A 22,279-nucleotide genomic window follows, 5' to 3' on the forward strand; every position below is an offset into this window, starting at 1 on the left:
CCCGGGGTCCCGACTTCTAAAGGGCCTCGAAAAACCAAAACTCTGCACTTTTTTCTAATTTAAGGGGCCCAATATTTTCTCTCGAGCCCGAGGCCTCGGTCGACTTTAATCCGCTACTGAACGTACCCCCCTCCCTCCCCCATTGCGATTCTTCTACTTATACTAAAAAATAACTCAGGCTTCCCCTTCATTTATCAAAAAGACATCAAATAGATACAATAGCATTCTAAATATTCCCTTAATACATCAAACAGTGAAGAGAAATACCATTTCACATACCTTACTCCGAAATTTTATAACAAACTACCACATGACATTATTTTTTCCCCTTCCGCACATTGCGGAAATGCACAAAAAGTGCATTTATAACAAGACTGTAAGTGGATTCGTACGACTCATCTAGGAAGCTGCTGCTAATTGAAGTTTCGGTCGTCACCCATTGTTCGGAAAGCCCTGGCTGTAAGTTGATTCGCAGAATCCATCTCGGAAGACCCCCCCCCCCCCTGCGAATCAAGTTTGGATCATGACCCGTAGCTCGAGAATCCCAGGATGTAAGTAGAGATTCGTACGACCCTTCTCTGAAGCTTCTGCGACCCAAATTTGTTGTCGCGACCCATAGGATAAGAACCCTCTTCTCTATATAAAACACATTTAAAAAATTATCTTTTCTCAATAGCATCAACGATCATTTTTGAAGAAAAAAACAACAACAGAGCTCTATCAGTCGGTGTTAAATCCAATTTTATCCATTTCCAAGTACACTTCCTGCCGTTTGCTTCCAATTGTCGAAGTCAATAAACGATTTTCTCGCATCATTCTAGCATTTCATATTCTTCATTCATAATGTTATATGAGGATATACTGTTATATCTGAAATGCTATTCAGTTGTATTCAGTTTGAGAACTTGTTCATTCCACATCATTATCAAACGTTTCATCATGTTAAAGTTGAATAAATTTTCCAAAAAAGAATCGGGGGGGGGGGGTTTGGCCAAATTCCCGCTTTGTCCGGAGTCCTATCATGCCAAAGTCGGGCCATGAATCCGGCCACGCTTGAAGCCAAGCAAGAGAATTCAATTGCGACCGCCCTTAAAAAAACATTCAAAATAAAGTTTCATATCCTTACGTAATCACTTCATGACCACAAATCAACGAGATACAAACCGCAGGGGTAGTCGGAACGCTAAAGCAAAATCCTCCGTCGAGGGCCGTAAAATGACACATACACCATGTTGGAGAGGCTATTGTTCCCGCACTCACTTATGCAGATACGCACGTACAAATGTAATAACGCGGCGTATACGTGTGCATGTATAATAAGAATGATCATAAATCCGTCAGCCAATGCCGTAAAATTGACGCGTGATTTATGGCTTCTTCTTGACACAATGGATACGTCGTAAAAATAACATTAAAGGGACTGCTGGCGTACGCATGTGTGCATGGATTTACGGTGACATCGAAATGTTATTGACTGTTTGCGCGCATTTTGTTTTTCAGAGACGCATTCAAGAGGCTTTAAGGACCCCCCCCCCCCCCCATCATCTATCCGGGCCCGTGGGCCAAGGCATTAGTCACTTGTTTTCAGTTTTAGTTCTCGGGCTCTAATTGATTTATAGTGCAGTGTTTTACCTGCTTGAAATATTTTTTTCTTTATTCCAATGGATCTCACCCTGGAGCGATACGCTCGCTCCTTGGGGACCCTAAGCTAATTTGAAGATAGTAACGGGGAAAAATGAAGTAGCAGCTCTCTCTACCAGTACAGCCATGTCCCTAGAACGTTGATATTTTTGCAAGGTTTCTCCGAAATATTTATTTACTCGAAGGGTTCCCAAGAAAAAGGGGTTTTAGCAACGCCATCTACAGCTATTTGGCTTAGGAGGTGTTGGTTTTACCCCCTTTATGATGTCCCCCCCCCCTCCAATTTAAGTTCCGTTCAAGTATTACGTCAGCAAATTTTCAGTAATTTTTGACATCTTCCCCCCGTAAGCAAAACTCTGACCCCCCCCCCCCCCCCGTCAGCAAAATTTCGTCAGCACTGCCTTAACGCTTATTGGTGGGATCAGAAACGTACGCGGGAGGGGAGCATAGGGGGCTCGTGTGCCTCCCCCCACCCCCCAACAGACGAAATTTTTTTTAAAATAACATTACGAAAGGAAATACCTTTATATGTTATTATAATCGATTTCTGTTAATTTCAACGCTATTTGAAGGGTAAGAACTCAAAATTTATCTTTGAGAAATTCATTGCGACCCACCCCTTAAGCCATATATGGTAAACCCTTGACCCGCTGACCAAATGTGGCCCTGAAGATTACCTGATGTGGCTTGCCCCCAAATCCAATTTTGTAAAAATGAACTAAGCGGCGCATTTACAGATCTCCTAAATGACCCGTGGCACAATTCCAGATCATTTAAGTGGCCCGTGGCACATTTTCAGATCACTGAAGTAGGCCCGTGGCACATTCAAAGATCACTTAAGTAACCCCGACACAGTTCCAGAACACTTAAACGATCCGTGGCATATATAGAGATCCCTTGAGTGACATGTGGCACAGTTTTAGAGCACTCAAGCGGCCCCCCAGTGCGGTTCTACATAACTCAAGTTACCGCGGAACATTCTCAGTTTACTTTAGTGATCCATGGCATAATTAGGGATCACTTTAGTGATGCGTTGCACAGTTCTACAGCACTTAAGCGGCCCGGAAACATTTCCTGAGCACTGAAGCGGCCCGGACACACATCACACACGATGTTCCATATATCGCACGTATTTTCAAATTGCACATCGGTTTAGGATTAACAAAAAATTTCATTTTAAGAACTACAACAGATAGTTTTGATTTTATTCAATAGGTGGCAGCAACCCTTGCGATAACATCCACACTTAGGCAATACGAGCAATATATTCGTGTAATATTTCAATATTTCATAATATGAATATAGTCCATGAAATAAGTTCCGCGCATAATTGGAATTACGATATAGGCCGCCATCTTGGGAAGCAAAGACGTACTAAAGCGTTTGAAGTGGCGAGGGTTATTAGGCTGTTAACTCTTTGTCACGTGGTATGAATGGCATCTCGAGAAAGTCTTGCACGTATATTTGTTGTTGTTGTTCAGACACGTCAAGTGACACTTATGTCAGAGAGAAAGATCGAATGTCACTCTCCCCATTTTTGACACTTGTCTTTGTGTTGAGGAGTCAGGGTCGTACAAGTCACTCTTGGACACTTGATGGAGGAATTAGGTTAGTAAGTTTCGAATATAACACTCAATAGAGAACGGAGGACACGATAACTCTTAAGAGTTCGGTTGCTCGTTTCCACGCCGGCAGGTGGCAGCACCGAAAAAACCGTCGACGCTCGTTACAACGACGATACGTCACACACACGCACGCACGCACGCTAGCTCACCCAATGGCCCGCGAGGCGAATGTGGCTCTCGGAGTTATTTGGAGTGGCCCGTACCCTCAAACCGAGTTTTGTGGAAATGAACTAAGTTTCACAGTTATAGATCACTTAAATGAGCGCAGTGCAGTTTCACAGCACTTCAGTGGCCCGTGGCACATTTACAGAACACCTGAGTGAACCGCGACATGCTCCCGGAGCAATCGAGTTGTTCGCGACACGTTTTCAGATCGCTTAAGTGACCCGCGGTAGTTTCTCACCACATACGTGGACCGCAACATGTTTCCAGATCCCTTGAGTAACCAGTGACACAGTTCCAGAACACTCAAGTGGTCCACGGCACACTTCCAGATCACTCAAACCAGGGCCGCGTCTCGGCCAGCCGGGCCAAGCACGCAATTTGGCACAATTCAAAGAGGTTACATTGTGAAATTTGCCCCCTTTCGTCATCCGGCGCCCGGCAACAGACCCGTCTGTTCTCCATAGTTGCGATCCTGCTCAAGTGGCCCGCGACACGCTTCCAAATCACTGAAGTAGCCCACGATACATTTACAGATCACTTGGATATATTTCACAGTTTCAGAACATTTGAGTGGCCCTCGGTAAAGTCCCCCCCCCCTCCACTTACGTTACTCCGGGCACACTTCCAGATCACTCAAGTAGCCCATAGATAGGTATTTGCAGATTCCTCGAACAACCCGCGACACAGTTTATGAACACTTGAGCAGTTCTTGGTAAAGTTCTATATCCCTCAAGTTACCCGCGGCACAGTTCCAGATCACTCAAGCAGCCCGCGTGCACGTTAACAGATCCCTTAAGTAACATGAACAACACTTCCTTCCAGAAATCCCCCCCCCCCAGTTCCACATCACTTCCGTTACCCGCGGCAAAGGTCCAGATCACACAAACGGCCCACGGTACATTTACTAGTGACGTAAGTGGCCGGCGCCACGTTTTCAAACGAATTAAGGGCCTCACGCTCTTCTCAAGCTTCCGCATCCTTGTTTTAAAGCAACGAGGAAAGAGGCTGAGACTGGGATTTTGAGCATGCGCGTTGCCATCACACGGCCTTCCCCCACCCCGAGCAAAGTGACGACCCCCTACTTAGGCTGAGAGCAGGGCTGCAACTGAGGGGGGGGGGAGCAGGCGGGTCTCGTGCCCCGGGTGTTAGACACGAGGGAGCACAAATTTCATTCTGAAACCTCTCGTTAAACATTACAAGGGGACGTCAAAATGCGCGCTTGCCCCGGGTGACCAAGCATCTAGTTGCGGCCCTGGCTGGGAGCACCGCGTGCCAGTTTGCATGCTCTCGGAAGTCGTAGTACCTACCAGATATAATTATCATTAGGCTCCCTATGCATTTGAGGGGCGTCCTATGGAGGGAGTGATACATTAAGACGGCCCTGTGCCGTAACGGGGCGTTGGCTGTGGGTGGCTCCAGGAAAAAAAAATCAAATAAAATATAGAAAGATTAACATACGGGGATGTGGGGATGTCTTCATCTGCTCCGGGAGCACCTACAGGCAACGTTATGACGCCACGGCTCCAACATTCTGTTACGAGGCACCTAGGGCAGGCATCTTCAATCCGTTGATGCTCGCGAACACCACGGTGCCATAGGCGGAGATGGACTTGGAAGTCTGGGGGGGGGGGCACAGTCATTATTGCTGGGGGGGGGCACAATGATGATGATGATGATGTCAACTCCTATATGAATATATACATTAGATCAGTCGACTCCACATTTGACGCCCTCCCACGCCTCCCGTATCTCCGTATCTCCGCCCATGCACGGTGCTCTCCTGAAACAACCAGAGTGCTCGATGCTCGTGTCCGATTTCGTGCTCGCAAGCACTTGATTTAATACCCCCCACCTTGAACAAATTTTATCTAAGCATCGAAATGATCCTGATTTCACGTATTCGTACGTCAAACTGGGTGCTCATGTGGGTGCTCTTCTTTTTCATGACGGGTACAGAAGCAGTGCTCGTGACTGGGAAAAGGTTGAAGACCCCTGCCCTAGGGCCTAGACAGAGGCGGATTATTGTTTTTTGTGCCGCTCTCTTTACCCATTCTAAGTCTAATTTTATTGCACTGCTGACTCCTCAAATTTTTCGCCCTCCTGCTCCTCCTAGTGAATATGCCTCTGTCTCTAAATCACTCTTTTGGTCACTCACACGCTGTCGTGCCATCTAGGTTACTCCTTCCGTATCGCTCGCTAAGCCATTCCTTTAGTTGCTCTCATGCTTACACATTCTGAAGGTCACTCTTTTGGTCAATCACTGCCGTGGTTCTCCGTTCTTTATGTCTTCTTTTGTGACTCCCATATTCTGTATGTCACTTTATTGGTTAATCACCGACTCTCCCCCCCCCCCCCGCACTCTAGGTCACTCTTTTGGTCACTCTCATAGTTGCAGACTGTTTTGGCTACTTACATGCTTGTACATACTCTCTAGGTTCCTCTTTTGGTCATACACTGGCCTAGTCCCTCATTCTGAAGATCACTCTTTAGGTCACACACTGACCTAGTCCCTTATTCTCAAGGTCACTCTTTCGGTCGAACAATGACTTAGTTTAGTCACCCACTCTCAAGGTCACTCTTTTGGTCGCTCACATGCTTACACACTGTTTCTAGGACGCTCTTTTGATCACACACTGACCTGGTCAGGCCACTGAAGTGTGACTAGCGGGTCTCTCAAGTGATTAGTAAATATGTCGCGTCTCCTGTGGGTGATCTTTTAAAGTACTGCAGGCCACTTGAGTGATTTCGAACTGAGTCACTGGCTACTCAAGTGCGCTGAACCTGTGCCACTTAAGTTGTCTGTGAATGAACCACAGCTCCCTTAAGTGATCTGGAAATGTGTCGTGGGGCCACTCAAGTGATCTACAAATATGCCGCAGGTCACCTAAATGATATTTTAATGTGCCACAGGCCACTCAAGTGCACTGAAACTGTGCCGCGGGTCACTTAAGTGATCTGTAATTGGGCCGCGGACAGAGAGAGAGAGAGCTTAAGTGATCTTGAAATGTGCCGTTCATGTCATTTTTTCAATATTAGGCTTGAGGTCGTGGACCATATCAGAAGACACTGAGGACTACATTTGGTCAGCGTGCCATGGGTTGAGCATACATCCTGCATAGGGGTTTCGAACCTTCTTCTGCCGCGAGCACCATTAATACCCATCATTCAAAAAGAGCACCTTTTTATGACATACTAACATAAATTGGGAATCCATTAAAGTGAAAATGAAGATGGTACTCGCAATGCTTTACGACACATAATATTTCAAGGCCCTGCGCAGAAACTCGTACATGTAGGGTGACCATATGACCCGTATTTCACGGGTCATTCCCGTAATATTTTGCGGTCGTTCCAACTTTTTCATAAAATATCCTGTTTTTCCCCCTTATCTTCAACGAGACTCACGTTTTTGAGATCAAAAATAAAGATTATTTCCATAACATAAATTATTGACTTTGACAATCATTTTGGCTTTAATTTGCAACTTTAATTGCCCCCAACTTTGGGGCTCTGGTTGGTCACTTTACTTGCCTCTGACAATTTTTTTTGCTGTAAACGCAACTTTACGTGTCACTTAATTTTTTTTGGCTATAATTTGCAACTTTGACAACTATTTTAGCTTTAATTTGCGACTTCACTTGCCTTTGACAAATTTTTGGGCTGTATTTAGCGACTTTACTTGCTTTGGACAGTTTTTCGGGGTTTACTTACTCGTTTTGCGACTTTTCATGCCTCTGACAATTTTTTGGCTACAACTGGCAACTTTAATTGCCTTTATAAAATTTTCTGGGCTGTACTTTACTTGCTTTTGACAAATTCTTGGCTTCAATTGGCAACATTATTCTCATTACTACAATTTTTTGGCGATAATTCCTGATAAACCGATTAACCGAAATTTTATGAAAGAAATATGTTCAGCCTAGGAATTTCCCATGTTGCATATATTGATACTTTTCTGCCAGTAACCAACATAAATTGATAGAATATGGATCAGTTAAAGTGAAAATAAAGAACCTTGTCAATGTTTTACGGCTCCCGTATTATTTCAAGGCCCTGCGCACCTGTCCAATCACGGAAAACGAGAGCACCCCTAGAGTGCTTGCGACAGGTTGAAGAAGCCTATCGTATGCGTATACGTAATGGTCACTTACTTTCATCGTCGACGATGGCGTAGACGAATTTCCAGACGGGACCTGACACACCCTGCCGTAAATGTCGACGAGTGACATAGTGACAGAGTCATCGCACAGAATTTAACTGTGATGACTCAGCGGATATTATTGCTCCCGTCAAAACGTAACGTTACACCATCACTACGCGAGCATGGGATATCCGTTGACGTGAGGTGCTCACGTACCAGGATGTGACATTTTCCTTAACGCGACGACGAAAAAACGAAAAAATAAATACGGATCGTCATTCGTATAAACCCAAAACATAAATTAAATCTTCGTTATAAGGGCTCTGGCCCGACGTGTTCGGGATTCGGAAAATTCGCCTACGCCTTTTGCAACTTTTCACTCCGACATTTCGCTCTTGGCATTTTGCATCGGACACGTCGCCCTTGACGTTTTGCTCCTGATACATTGCACCGGACATGTCGCCCTTGACATTTCGCTCCTGATACTTTGCACTGGACATGACACCCTTGACATTTTGCATCGGACATGTCGCCCTTGACATTTCGCTCCTGATACTTTGCACTGGACATGACACCCTTGACATTTTGCATCGGACATGTCGCCCTTGACATTTCGCACCTGATACTTTGCACCGGACATGTCACTCTTGACATTTTGCATCGGACATGTCGCTTTTGACATTTCACTCCTGATATTTTGCATCGGACACGTCGCCCTTGAAATTTCGCTCCTGACATTATGCACCGGACATGTCGCCCGCCCTCGACATTTCGCTCCTGATACTTTGCACCGGACATGTCGCCCGCCCTCGACATTTCGCTCCTGATACTTTGCACCGGACATGTCGCCCGCCCTCGACATTTCGCTCCTGATACTTTGCACCGGATATGTAGTCCTTGACATTTTGCACCGGACATGTAGTCCTTGACATTTCTCTCCTGACATTTTGCACCGGACATGTCACCCTTGACATTTCGCTCCTGACATTTCGTTCCAGACATTTTGCCCTGGAGATTTCACCCGTGACCTTCCGCTCCTGACATGTCGCCTCTAATATTTTGCTTCTGAAATTTTGTCCTTATATCGCTCCTTGCATTTCGCCTCGAATATTTTGTCCCGGACATTTGACCCCTGACATTTCGCCCCGGTTATGTCACTCCTGACATTTCGCTCCGGTTATGTCACTCCTGACATTTTATCTGACACTTTACCCCCGAAACTTTACCCCGGACATTTCGCTCTTGACATTTTACTCCGGACATTTCACTAATGGCATTTTGCCCCGGACTTTTCACCCGTGACATTTGGTGCCGGACAGAGCCAGTTGTGTGGGTGAGTGACCAAGTGAGTATAAGCGGGTGTGTGACCGAATGAGTAGGTGAAAAGCTGGTGAACGAGTGAGTGTTTCATACAAGCACTCACTTAATCGCTCAAACAGTCGTCACTCACCCACTCACTTGGCTCCATCCGGGGCGAAATATCGGCGGCCAAGTTTCCGTAAACCATTTTCGCTATTCAAAAAAAAAGCTGCGTCTTTCGTAGAGCTCAGAAATGCTGAAAAATGCTGAGCACATTGAACGAAAATAAATGAAAATTCAATGTTAATAAAAAAGTAATTTCATTGATATTGAAGAAATAATTTTAGAGAGAAAACTAGTGGGGGAAAAACTACTTAAGAGAGAATCAATGAAAAAAATCAGAATTACTGAAAAACTTTCTCTCAGTGTTAATGAACGAAACGATCTCAAAATCTTGGTGAAAAGAAGTAATTTAAAAATTGATTAAATAACTGATTTAACAATTGATGAAAAAATAATAATTTAAAAATTGATGAAAAAAATGATTTCACGCAGAATTAATGAAGAGAATGATTTCAGAATCAATAAAGAAAATCAGAGTTAATAAAAGATATGATTTCATAACTATTGGGAAAAAACTTTCAGTTTTAATGAAAGAAATTATGTCAAAATTAGTTAAAAAATTAATTTAAGAATTGATGAAAAAGTTATTTTCAGATATAATGAATGAAATGATTTCAGAATCAATAACAAAATAATATTCCGCTTCAATAATGAAAAAAAAAATTAATTTAGAATCGGTGAAAGATACGATTTCAGAATTAATGTAGGAAATGATGTCATAATTGATGAAAAAACCGATTTCAGAATCAAAGAAAACTTTAGAATTAGTGAAAAATAAATACTATCAGAATTAATAAAGGAAATGATCCTAAAACAGACAAAAAACATAATACAGAACAATACAACACATACAGAACAATTGAAAAAAACAACAATTTAAGAACAATTGAAAAAAACAACTTCGGAATTGATGAAACAAATAATTTTAGAATTCACGAAACAATGACTTGGATTGATGCTGTTAAAAAGCACCCATCCTTAGATACTGATATCATCAATAAGAATTTTACTCCTCAGAGAATTTACATCAACGAACATTTGACTCGACACATCAAGCAACTGTTTTATGCTGTAAGGAAATTCAAGTATGAACAAAACTACCAGTTTGCCTGGACTAAAAATGGGAAGGTGTTTTTAAGACAGACGGAGACATCCACGGTATTAAGGATAAGAAACACCAAAGAATTGGAAAAAATACTTGTAAACAATGTTTGACTTGGAAACTGAAAACTATATAGAATTGAACAACGATAGAGTGCCTGTCTTGAATTCGCCTAATTCTATAAAAGAGTTTCTAAATACCGATGAAACAGCTTGTAATACGACACTGAAATATATTGTCTGTAATGTGAGGAGTATGAGGAAAAACTTTGATAATTTTATGGTATTTTTAAAATATACTAATGAAGATTTTGATGTGATATGTCTAACTGAAATCTGGATTAAGGAATGTGAAGTGAATATGTACACAATCCCAGGTTATTATAGTTTTTATAATTGTCGTGAATATAATAAATCAGGAGGGGTTTACATATACATTAGAGAAGGTATAAAAGTCAATTCGCTCTCTAGTCAATTTCGGACAGCAGAAATTTTAACATTAAAAATTTGTGATTTCAATATTATATTTTCACTATTTTATAGATCTCATAATTATACCATTGAACAATTTAATAATGAACTTAGAATATATTTGAACAAATTTAAAAACTCGGATATGGTAATTATGGGTGACATGAATGTGAACCTATTCAATGATAATGACATGAATATTAATGACTATTTGAATTTATTCTGTTTAAATGGTTTTTCTTCATTTGAAAAATGTGTTACAAGAATCGGATTTACTGATTCAACTGATGTTGACCATGTGTTTTACCGTTCGCTAAAAAATAATTTTCAGTGTAAAATGGGCGTATATGATGCGGGAATCACTGATCATCATCTACTAATTGGTTACATAAGAAAATGTTCACCATATAATAGCGATAACAATTCAAATTATATAGAAAAAACTTGGATAAATTATGAATTATTTGAACGATTTATTAGGGGTGTTGATTTCACGCGGGTGTTTGATGAAATCGATACAAATCAGGCTTATATACGTTTTATTGACATCCTTAGATTGAATTCAAGCTTATTTACAAAAAAAAAATATGTTAAAGATAGAAATAGGGCAAAGCTTAATGAATGGATTACGGATGACCTAATTAAAATGATAAATATTAAGGAGAAACTATATATGAAGCATCGTAAAAATCCATTCAGACATGATTATGAAATCAAATATAAACAATATAATACTAATTTAAAGAAAGCAATCAAAAAACAGAAAGATAATTATTTTAGGGAAAAGTTTATCAATTTGGGATCAAATAAAAGAAGTCAGTGGAAATTTATAAACCATTTTGTAAACAACAAAAAAATTAGGAAATTACCCAATTGTGATGATCAAAATAAACTAGCTAACGATTTTAATGATAACTTTATAAATCGAGTAAGGGACACTGAAGTAAACAATCAAACAAATGACTTTGTAAACAACGAAAGTTCTCAACTCAATTCAATTGTTCTTCACGAAATTGACTTGCCACAAACTGAAAGCTTGGTTAACTCAATTAATATTAATAAGCCAGCAGGAAGTGATGGTCTGACACCAAGAATGATTAAAATTATCTATCGTCACCACCCATCACTAATAACCCATCTGATTAATAAATCTCTAGATACTGGAATATTTTATAATGAACTAAAAAAGTCGATTGTTACGCCCATATACAAGAAAGGTAATAAAGATGACATGAACAATTACAGACCAATTTCGATTTTACCTATTATGTCAAAATTATTAGAGAAATGGGTAAAACGACAACTTAATAGTTATTTACACGCCATTGCCTACTACTCACATCATCAATTTGGTTTCAGGGAAAAAAGGAATACTGAAATGGCTATGATTAGATTAATGGATTATATACAAAATAAAATTAATAATAACAAAAAAGTAGCAGCTGTATTTATAGATATCAGTAAAGCGTTTGATACAGTAAACTGGGATATCTTATTGGAAAAACTAAAAAATATTGGAGTAAGAGGGCTCCCACTCGATTGGTTCAGATCTTTTATAACAAATAGGAAACAGACAGTTAAAGTAGGCAATGCGATAAGTCAGGTAAAGGCAATAGATACAGGCGTACCTCAGGGATCGGTTCTTGGCCCAATACTTTTTTCTATTTACATTAATGAAATTCATAATATCAATATTTCCGGTCAACTTGTTTCATTCGCAGATGATACAGTTCTAGTTTCCTCCGCTGAAACAACTGAAGAACTGATAAAAAATTTGGAAAAAGACATTCATGCAATAAATAAAAGAATTCGAAACCTTCGACTTAGGCTAAATGCTAGCAAAACTAAATGGGTTCTTTTTAATTTAACTAACTTAAGCACACAGACAGATTTAATGAAATTTCATGAATGTAACGACTTTCTTTCAAATACTATATGTAACTGTTCATACATTGAAAGAGTACAGCATTATAAATATCTTGGAATCATTATTTCATCTAACCTAAAATGGAAAGATCATACTGATCAAGTTGTTAATAAATTACGAGCAATCACAGCAATGACGTATAAATTAAAGGCTATCATCTCACACCAAAGTTTGAAAGAAGTATTTTTTGCATGGGTGTTCCCACATATTTTATATGGACTACAAGTTTGGGGGGGAACATATAAAAATTCAATCCATACTATTGATAATCTTTATGACTGTTTGCGACGTGACATTATACAAACTAACAGTTCTGCACAAAATAAAGTATCATTGATCCAATTTAATATACGGCAACTTTATCTGTATAAAGTTTTAGTATACATCTATAAGAATCCTGATTGGTATCCCAGAGTGAATATACAAAGAACTATGAGATCACAATATTTATATCAAATACCATTACCTAAAAAAACAATTTTCAAAAAATCAATATGTTTTCTTGCTCCAAGAATATGTAGAGAATTTGATGATATTATTAGACAACAGCAATCATTTTATATGTTTAAAAAGACTATAAAGGATCGTATACTGGAAATAGCAGATATGGAGCGGTTCGTTTCGTTCGATAGTTAATGCAATTGCAAATGATATAAGGAATAAAATTTGTTTATATTTTTGTTGTGTAAGAAAATATATCTGTATTTCGACATATCAGACTATAGTTTAACTTTTAAGGTAATATAGTTGGTGTGACTTGAATGCAGCAATTGTAGTAAAATATATCTATGTATGTTGCCAGAAATTCTTTATGTAATGTATCAATACGACCCATGGAAGGTTTCTTATATCCCTTTGGGTCGAAAAGTGTTTGTTTAATTTTTTTTTTTTTTGTCTGTTTTGTCAATTGTGCTGTTTGTTCAATAAAATAAAAAAAAATAAAAAATAAAAAAAAAAAAAAACTATTTCAGAATTTTTAAAAGAAACTACTTTCAGAATCAGTGAAAAAATAATTTTAGAATTAATGTAAAAACATTAGTTTCAGAATTAATGAGTCTTCAACAATATCTGGCTCCTGTTTGACTCCGGATCTGGACTCCTTTGGCCCACACGTTAAGGGCTTTCAATGTTTCTCAAAGTATGCGTCGCGGCTTTTCGAGGCATCGCTAACCTTTGTCTGAGACGTCGCGACGAGCTGGAGATATTAATGCACGTGCCTCTTTATACTTTGAAGTGGTTCTTTTTTACGAATCCACACAATATCTACTAAACTAGTCTGGAAGAGCCTCAGGTAAACAATGAATAGACAAGGGAGCCGCGAGTGACAAAAGTTTGAGAATTACTGCGTTAGAACATCACACAATACAGAAAAAAGACAAGTCACAAATTACGTAAAATTTTACTTTCAATATCAAGAAGAAAGAAGAAGAAGCAGGCGATGATGGTCAGGTAAGGTCAAGAAAATGACGGCTTTTAATAGGAAATGAAAAGTTGCGCAAAGCTGGACGACCTTGACAACAACTCGGAGAGAAAACGTGCAATACACACACGAGCGCCAAATCTTCTTCTCGTTATTATCTATGTATCTCATTACAGGAAAAATGGGCACGAAGAGATCATCCAGTCACGATGACCAACAATAAAAGAAACGTGTTAAGTAACGAGAAACTAAAATGGCGCCAAAATCCAACGTCAGTAAAGAGCAAACCTTTACCATGTGTGGATATACGATCAGTGAACGAGGCTATACTCATCAGACGATCGTATTGTAACTGATACCAATCTGATTGGTCAAAAACGTCACGTGAGCATTTTCTTCAGCCGTATGATTGGTTGATTGACAAAAGAGAGATAATTGTAAACTCAAAATCGACCAATATGAGCTTCATTAAAAAAGGGCGTTTTGTTTTCCTTTTGTTTAAAATCCTTCGTTCGTTACTACAAGGTCGGCCATTTTGTAATATGGCCGCCACGACAATCACTTTCTCTTTCGCGATATTTACCACAATATTATGAAATAACGGTGTTTTGTTTCGTTCTTGAGTTTTTTTGTTCTATCCTGCAGGTGTTGTGGGAAATACCCAGCAATCTTCGGAAATGATGAATAATTCATGTAAATATGGAAACATTATTCATGTAATATTCATCCGCACACGCATGAATTTCGATGATCATGGTCGCCAAAGCCATGGTTTCATGCCATCCAAAGACATCGCTATTAGTCGAGGTCAGTCTTACGGCTTCAAAACCGTTAATTTAACTGTTTTTTTTTTTTTTTTTTGTAAGCTATATTGGGAAAAATAACAGGTAGATATACTCTCAGGGCCACCCAAACATCATCATGGGTTCCCCTGGCGGAGTAATGCATTGGGACCGTATTCCCTCCCCCACAAGACGGCAATAAGCTATGCAAGATCATCACGACTTCATCAATGGGTTTCGAACAGTGCCCAGGTGGTTCTCTACAATTCTACTCTAAATGCTCCGTACATATAGGCCTACTGTATATATTGGGTGTCCAGTAAATTCGAAAATATTTAAAAAATGCGAAGGAATTGGTAACAAGAATGCGGCTTGCGCAAAATTTATTCTCACGGAGGAGGATTTTTTTTTTTTGTACAGAAAACAGTAGTTCAAATTTCAACCACCAATATCAGCATTTCAATGAAAACCTGATTATGTAAGTAAATATCAGTACCAAGAAAATTCAGAAAAGAGCTGTTAATTGTACACCCCGCGTTTCATAGGACTCTGATTTGCATATTTCCAGTGACTTGCTTTTGTGCAGTGTCCTCTATCGACAAAAATTTGAGCTAATTTTTTTTCCTGCACCGAAAACATGTTCCCCTTCGAGAGAATAACTTTTTCGCAAACCACGTTAAAATATACCTCATGTCTTTAACTTTTATGAATTTTTAAACTATTTAGGAATTTATGGGGCACCCTGTCTATACCATGCAAGAAGACAATACAGCGCCATCTGTCGTTGTAAAAAGCTTTTACTTAACACGTGAAGCTTCACAGAAGACTGAAATTCTAAATATTGTATATAAAACCCCAGGGGAAGGTAAGCATCCTCGGCTATAAAGATGTGGGATTTTAGCAGGACCCGACTTGGGACCCGAATTTTTTTCTCATTCAAGCTCACGGACCCTCAAAACACTCTACAACAGTGACTCCCAAAGTGTGGGTTGCGTCACTGAACTAACTCACGCGGGAGATTATCCAAAAAAAAAGTCCAAATAAGAAATTTATTTTCATTTCAAAAATATGTCAAAACTGAAAAATGCCTTTAATCAGCTAAGCTAATTACCATGTATCATACAATGTAATTTTATCATATTCTACTTTTACAATAATCAATACATAAAGTTAATACTTATACAGGGTGACTCAGAGAAAATCACACGATTTCAAAATTGCATATTTCTTAAAAATTAAAAACAGAGAATGATAAATAATATATGTGAATATAAAAGGGATGGAAACGCCTACGTTTTATGAACAATTTTGTTGTTAATGCTCGATTTCAAGAGCAGAATCATTTTGAAATCGGATGATTCATTCTTAATCACCCTGTATACGAAAATCAAGGACCATATACACCTCGCGACATTTCCATCTTGCATAAGGAACACAATTATGCTTATTTATGCCGAACCGATATTATATTTTTACAGAAGTTTATTTCTAGTGGCAACAGTAGTATTTTCAATTTGTATAATGCTGTGATCTTACAATTTCCTTTTTTTTTTTTTTTTTTTTTTTTTTTTTTTTTTTTTTTTTTTTTTTTTTTTTTTTTTGCCATACTTACAATATCTATTATGTAGTCGGTCGCGCTGCTGACAGAGCTATGTCACGTCAGCTATGTTATTTTTTGATTTTGATTGAACAATTCATTATATGATTTTAACAGGGTAATGTAATAAATGTTGAGTTTGGATCAATTTTGAATAGGCCTTCAAATTTTTAAGCATTCTAGTTCATATTTTATCAATTCCAGTCAAACAAAGTACTAGCTATGCGGAAATATTTTGGAAATAATATGCCGGTTCGAGTCTCCAAAACATCCAAAAAACTAATAAATATTTATATAATATTAAGGAAAATATCGAATAACGTTAAAAGTCAATATTGCGATTAATCGAAACCGAAACAAGCGTTACGAAAAGTTCTTTCTTCCGAGACAGCACATTTATTGGCAAAATATCGAAATGTTCCGGAAAAAACGGAACATATGGTCAGCTTATGTAGGAAGTCGCAGATTAATTATTTTGGTCAAAAGGGGGGGGGGGGTCATGCTTAAAAAGTTTGGGAAACATTGCTCTACAACAGCGGTTCTCAACTGGTGCTCTGCGGGCGCTCCGCGGCCGCTCGAGGAAAATAACTAAATTAAATACAAATACAAATTAATAAATTATAAATATCTTTAAATAACAAAATGAAACCAGCAGCTTTGATGAATAAATAAAAAATATTCCTACGAGGCTCCCCCATACAAATTGTAGACCAGAAAGGGCTCTGCGAGTCAAAAAATGTTGAGAATCGCTGCTGTACAAGAACTCCGTTATTTATGCCTCGTCTACCAATCCAATTTACCACATCAACTGCCATCAACAAGCACCAAGAAATATATCAGTAGCCACCGCTTATAAGAGTCACGTCTTGTTCACCCATTTTGATTCTTATAAGAAGTGGCTACTGTATCAGTGATTACCAAAATACAATCACAAAGAAACAAAAATCACAAAAGTCCAATGAACTATTTGATTAAAATATGTTTTTGAAAAAAAATTAATGATTAATTTTTCAATTTATTTTAAAAATTTTTTTGTTTTAAAATCATCTGATTTTTTTTTTTGTTAATCTATATATTCAAATAATAACAATTGATAAAAATATTTTAATGCTAAATTTTTGAGAAAAAAAATTAGTTTTCAAAAACTGAAAAATTTGATGAAAAAAATCAAGACTTGGGGAAAATGATTCATGAAAATTTAAAAACGAAAAAAATTTTTTTTGGAAAAAGAATATCAAAATTCGCAAATAAATGTGTTAAAATATTCATAATACAAATACAACGCCACAACAGGCAAAATGCCCAACGAGGTGGCTGAGAAAGAGTTAAGGAAAAGAATGCAGTTGTTATAACGAATAAATTTGACAAAATTAAGTGAAAAATCTAAAACATATTGTATAGTTCGAAAAAAAATCCATGAAAAAGTTAAAAACATGCAGAAAAGTCTTCAAATTACGGGAAAGTACATTTATGAAGCTTAGACAGAAATCCGAAAAAAAATGTAAAAATTCATTAAAAAAATGAAAGATTATATTTACAAAAATTAATTTTATACAAAAATTATAACCATAAATTCGAAAATCAACAAAAATTTAAAAAAGAAAATTTAAAAGAAAAATTCAGGAGAAATTTGAAAAATTCCAAAATTCAAGAGAATCTAAAAAAATGAAAATTCGATAGAAATTTCAAAAAAAGGGATACTTCGGGAAAAATTAAGGGAAAAACAAAATTTCGGGAAATATTAAAGTATACAGAAAAATTAAGGAAAAATTTAGAAATAAAAGAAAAATTGGGGAAAAAATTTTGAAATAAAAGAAAAATTCGAAAGAAATTTTAAAAAAATAAAAATTTGGGAAAATTTGAAAAAGTAAAGTTCACAAATTTCATAAAAAATAAAAAAAAATGGAAAATTGTAAATTAAAAAATAAATTGGGAAACTCGAAAGAAGTGTGAAAAAAAATTTAAATAAGTCATGAAAGTCCCTAAAAATAAGCCAGAAAATTCATGAAAAATTAAAAAAAAAAATCCAAATATTTGTGAAAAATTAAAAAATTCATGAGAAATTTAAAAAAATATTCAAGAAAAATTTCCGCAAAAAAAAAAAAAATCAATCTCAATCTTTTCAATAAAAAACTCAATTTCTCTCATTCTATTTCCAACAATTGCTCACATCCCACAAAGACTTGACTTGACTTAAGTCTTCGTTGGGGGTAACTTTCTTCCGTTGCCCCCTTCATATGGAATCAATTAACCGCATGTCATTAAAAATGAAGAAATAAAATCTTACCTTTTCAACAATGCTAAAAATCACAACACTAATAATAAAAATAACAAAGCACAATAATTGCGCACATGGCATGGGCACATCTTTGTCCTCACAACAACTAGCGGTTAAATGACGGGAGGGAAAAAAAACAACAAAAAATATCCGAATCGCAATCGCGCGATGGCACAAAACAAAACAAAATGGTGGAGGAGGTGCGTATTATGTCGTCTGCATTCAAAAAACACTTTCCTTTTTCTTTTTGTTTCTTCCATCCACCGGAGAAAGAGAGAGAAAAAAAAAGCCGCCATCTTGTTTTTCATTATTTTTACTCATTTCTTTTCTAGTGAGTGATGCATTTTAATGAATCACGCTTTTCTCTCCCTCCATCTTGTTTTCCGTACGTGTATTGTGTGTCCCGGATGAAGTCGTTTTTAATTCTGATGCACGTACGAGCGCGCCATGCGTAGGCGAAACCGAGGCGGCCTACGTACGCGTGCGTTGTAGTTGTTGTTTTCTTTTCTGTTTCTTTTTTTATTGGTGGTTGTTGTTGAACATGGTGGGGTATTGGGAAATATGTATAATGGGTGTCGTGTGTGTGTGTGTACAAAAGATATATGAAGAAATAGCTGATTTTTTTCCTAAAGTCATGGATTGTCACACCCTTGTTGGATATTCGCTATTTATTTTGTGTTGATGAAACAGGAGGGGGGGGGGTGATCCTGTAAATAGTCAATGTTGTCCAGAGTTTGGATTTTGATTGCGATTTATGGGATAGCCGTCCGTGTTCCAATCAGCACACAGTTGACTCACACTTTTGTGACCACTTATTTTTTGGCATCAACTTCGTGTATTCTTTTTTTGAACATGGAGTTAATTCATCAAGACATTGTTATCAATGAGTCTCCGGCACGGACTGAACCTCACCCATAGCTCCCATTGTCGCTGTTGTCAAGTAATAACAGTTGGTTTGCATTTGGATTGTTTTATTTTTAGTGTGACATCCCAATCTCTCTTGAAAGAGAAAAGATAAAAACATCAATGTACAATGTGATGGAAATCAGGGTAAATAACGTTGTTTACCTTGATTTCCACAAGGGATTCGATTGGGTCCAGCATGGTAAACTCTTGAAGCGTTTACATGCGATTGGGATTGGGGAAACTTGTTAAACTGGAAGAATCGGGTTTGAGAGAAAAGGTAACAACGGGTTATTATGTTGAACGGGGAATTTTCCGATGAGTCCCTCCTCAAGGAAGTTTCTTTGGTCCTATACTTTTTGCACTTTTTATCGATAAACTCGATTAGGGTATCGATGGGATTGCTAGCAAATACACAGATGATGTGAAGCAAATGGGGGGTAGTCGGGAATCAAAGCGATAAGGAGTTACAGACCAACTTAAACAGGATTAGAACATGAGCAAATAAATAGAGCATATCTTTCAGTATTGACAAGTGCGGAGTTTTTTAGTTCGAACAACCCACGGTTCTCTTACCAGTTGAATGGTGTCACTATCCCGGATGCAACTAGGGTCACAGATTTGACAATTCTCATTGTGACGAGGGGCTTAGGTTTCCTGAACATTGTTCAGCGTTGGTCAAAAAATCGAATAGAATGTTCGGTTTCATTTTCAAAAAAGTCTCTTGGCGTTCTCCGAAAGTCATTCTTCCGCTTTTCCGAGGCTTAGTTCGTCCTGGACTGGAGTGTGTCGTAAGGTTTTGGAGACCATACCTACAGAGGGACATGTTCTTAGTTGAGAGGGTGCAGAGAACGCAGCTACGTGTGCTCTTGTTGGCACACAAGCCTTGAGGTATGAAGACAGACTTGATTTCTTGAATTAGAGGAACGTAGATGTCGGGGGATATGATCGAAGTGTTTAAAATTTTCAACGGGATAGACAGGAGGGACCATAAGTTATTAATACAACGTCAATCAACTGCTTCGACAAGGTTACACAAGTATCGTTTAGTTGAGGACAATTACAGGTTGTAATTGTAGGGTTGTCAATAAATGGAATAGCTTACTTCCAGGGGTTGTGAATTCCCACACAATTGATACGTTTTGGAAAGAAATACGATAAACACATTGGGATAAATCGAGAACCTACCATACTTAAAATAAGAAAACATCATCTACTTTATGGGCAGTGTACTATATATTTTATTACATTTTAGTTTTTTTCCTTCGTAATATTTGGTTTTATGTTGTGTTGCTGTATTTTTGTTATACGTATTTGACATCCGTATTTTTTATGGACATCTTTTTTCAGTCACCTCGTAGGGTAGTTCTCTTGCTGTGTCCTTTGTGTTTGTATTTGCATTAACTTTAATTTGGTATTTGCACAGATCCTACAATTTCTCCATTAGGAAAATCAGGTCCTTCTCAGGAGCTCGATAATATTGTGATAGTACGTCTTGTGCCTGTGATTGCTTTGCTAATTAAATTGAGATTGTTCCGCCTAGTGATTCTACAGGCAGGGCTTGAGCATGCATGAAAGGTGGTCCGGTGTCAACATTCCACAAAATATGAGAGTCGTGAAATGGTATTGTGGAATATGTTAATTTGAACTACTAAAGCTAAAATTATTGAAAAAAGTCGATACCGGGCCTCTGGAAAAAGGAAAGGCGGCACACAGATGCGCAGAGGGGGATTTATCGGCGGGCGCACCGGGTGCGTGTCATGGACCCCTAATTTCCGAAAGTCCCCAAAAACCCCCAATTTCACACTTCTTTTTCTAATTTAAAGACTGCCCAAAATTTTCGCCTGCGCCCGGGGCCTCAACCGACTTTTATCCATCTCTGCATATACAGATATCAAAGAGAGCCACATAGCTTTTTTTCGGCCCTGACAGCTAAATACCTATAAACTCGGCTATCTATAGCCACCCACCGCCTAGAAGTCAATTGAGGTTCTCAGATGCTAATAGCGATGTGAACGAGTCGCAAGAAAATTGGCCATTGGCCAACCGGATGCTTCTGTTCTATTCGGTAGGTATTCCAATGGGCGGAAATTTCAACTTAATGGATAGACATGTAAAAATTGAACTGCGATGACACACAGACACACAATCCCCGGGGTAAATTGCGCAACCCAGGGAGAAAAAAAAGGACAAATAAAGAAACCGCATAACGTCTATTGTCTTTAGAAGAAGAAACTTGTTCGGCAACTTATGGAAGGGTGTGACGGATTATATGAGAAATCGCTATTGTATTAATAATAATAATAATAATGTCCACCCCACGCGCCAATAACGAATCTTTCTTGGCGACGAGGACGTCGGCCTATTTTCGTGTGTTTATACATAGGCCTAGTCACTGCCATATAAGACCGACCTCAGCTCGAAATTGAAGGTTTCACCTTCAGTCAAGAAACTTGTTGACACCCTTATTTTTTCACATTTTTCAGGGTCTTGATGGTAATTACAAATTGCATTTAGGCGCCAGTTTGGGTTCATTTCAAACGCGAAATATTTGACAGCCAAGGATATAGATGTTTGAATACTCAGTTCTGAGACATAACAGAACCGAGACTTTACCTCGATTCATACAAATAGATTTTCATGAAGACACCCCAGGAATATGATGAATGGGGGCAAGCCTTGGGGTCATGGCCCGACTTATGCAGGTGCGAAGGGAGCTATCGCAGTTGAAGATATCTGCCTCGGCTTATTCGAAGCTGAATATGCCTGCCTCTGTTCCGTTAAAAGCTGAAGATATCTGACTCCA

The 22,279-nt window shown here is 38.4% G+C and overlaps 1 protein-coding gene across 1 annotated transcript in view; it reads right to left on the minus strand.

Annotated features, from left to right (window-relative positions):
• Positions 1-18,813, minus strand: part of LOC149086266 (putative metabotropic glutamate receptor mgl-1) — a 37,541-nt gene extending 18,728 nt beyond the window's left edge. Inside the window, exon 1 of the mRNA XM_089232287.1 lies at positions 18,580-18,813. The gene's annotated coding sequence lies outside the window, so the exon portion shown is untranslated. The remainder of the gene's footprint in view (positions 1-18,579) is intronic.
• Between the last annotated feature and the right edge of the window lie 3,466 nt (positions 18,814-22,279).

This window comes from Pholcus phalangioides, unplaced genomic scaffold (genome assembly GCF_987345545.1).
Source record: "Pholcus phalangioides strain wild (caught in Gottingen) unplaced genomic scaffold, Ppha-v1.0 ptg000005l_1, whole genome shotgun sequence".
Lineage (NCBI taxonomy): Eukaryota > Metazoa > Arthropoda > Arachnida > Araneae > Pholcidae > Pholcus > Pholcus phalangioides.